This window comes from Chiloscyllium plagiosum, chromosome 13 (genome assembly GCF_004010195.1).
Source record: "Chiloscyllium plagiosum isolate BGI_BamShark_2017 chromosome 13, ASM401019v2, whole genome shotgun sequence".
Classification (NCBI taxonomy): Eukaryota; Metazoa; Chordata; class Chondrichthyes; order Orectolobiformes; family Hemiscylliidae; genus Chiloscyllium; species Chiloscyllium plagiosum.
In genome coordinates, this window is record NC_057722.1 from 62,225,461 (window position 1) to 62,227,290 (window position 1,830).

Sequence of the window (1,830 nt, forward strand, 5' to 3'; positions counted from 1 at the left end):
TGGTCAGTTGGCTCATCCTGTCCACAGCCCTTTTCCTCATCCGTACAGGGAGCAAGAATCTCGTACCTGTTGGACAAGGTCAAGGGCTGAGGCTCCTGCACTCCTGAACTCCGGTTCCCCCTACCTGCCTCATTTACAGTCACACTCTTTTGTGCCTGATCACTAGCTGAATGTGAATTACTTAATCTCCCAGGTGTGACTGCCTCCTGAAACAAAGTGTCCAGGTAACTCTCCCCCTCCCGGATGTGCCGCAGTGTTTGAAGCTCAGATTCCAGATCATCAACTCTGATCCGGAGTTCTTCCAGCAACCAACACTTGCTGCAGATGTGGTCACTGCCGTTCACAATGGGATCAGCCAGCTCCCACATCATACAGCAACAGCACATCACCTGCCCAGCCATCTCTGCTTAGTTAGTTAATTACTTACTTTGTACAAGTATGAGTTAGAATATCTTCTGATACCTCTCTGCTATAGTTTTTTTTACCCTAAATAAGGACTTGATGTATACACACACAAAAAAACAAAGTAAATTTTTAACTAGTCCCTGGTAAAGAAATAAAAATCCTTACCTTAAAAGAAAAAGGAGAGTAGTTAAGGAGGTTAGAGGAGGAGGGTGGGTGGGAGATACTACAGGTGAAGAATCTCGGGTTTAGGTTATGAAGATGTGGGTGTACCTTTTAAGAGTGGTAAAAGCAGCAGAACTACCAAACACAGCACCAAGTGTTCTCAAAAAGGCCACAATGTAATACTGGGTCGAACAACTCGATTATTTCATTGTCTTGAGACAAAAACAAATTTGAATTCGGCCAATTAGTTCAAATTATACCCCGACAAAATATCAAACTCCAATCCAGTTTGAATTGAGTATATTGGCAATCTTAAAAGCCAATGACACAATCAGGTGGTACAAGACTGGGGAAAATTGAACAGTTGAGAGGAGAACTGTCAAGTCCTGGCATGAAACAGAATGCTGACAAAATATATCTCTTAAAAGTACCTTTTCAATCAGTAACCTGTGACACTGAAGTTCCTAACAAAGAGAAAAGAAGACACAGGAAGATGTGTAAATCTTAATTGGGAGTTTTATCTGACTAGTATTATAGAAGGGAAGGTAAAAGATAGTTTAGAGGAAGAAATTGTAAATAGTGGTTAGTTAATTATTCTCTGTTCTACTTTAAGAAATAAAATTGTTAATTTTTACTTTACATAGTTCTTGGCCCTCAAATTTTACAGATTACTGCACAGGATAAATCTTTTCTGTGTTGTTGGTTTTAAATTAGCAGGAGAGTTTACCCCATGTTGTAATAGTTATGTGCTGCACAATCTTTTCTAAACAAAGCATCTCTGTGTCTTAAGCACTGCAACAAGCAGATCTCTGGACTGGAGGTCTACAGGAAGAGAATAAGGAGGTGAAAGAAGTCAACCTTTAGGCAAGATTGGTCTGTAACTGTGCTACCTGGGAATGCTTACAGTAATGGTTTACTTCTGCCATTCACTTGTTTTTTGTAAAGAGTTCGCACATGTTGATAAGCTAAAAAATTACAATTCCCTAAAGCTAAGTTGTCAACTTTGCCTCCCAACACTTAATATTCTTTAGTACCATAACTCCAATGTGATGTGTATCTGAAGCTATACTTCCTCTCTAAACTCTTAAATTACATCACAGTGGTGACAATATTTAAAAGTACTTAATTGACTGTAATTTGCTTTGAGATGTCTTGCAGTTGTGAAAAGCATGATATAAAAGTGAGTCCTTTTTATTCTACTGTATCTCACTGTAGGTTATAACCTTATACTCGCTGCCTGAGAGCTTAGCTAGAATGGTAGTT

General features: G+C 39.1%; 1 protein-coding gene across 1 annotated transcript in view; it reads left to right on the forward strand.

Moving 5' to 3' along the window:
- The window catches only part of LOC122555641 (zonadhesin-like), a 71,397-nt gene that overhangs the window by 17,022 nt on the left and 52,545 nt on the right, over positions 1 to 1,830 (forward strand). The window lies entirely within an intron of this gene.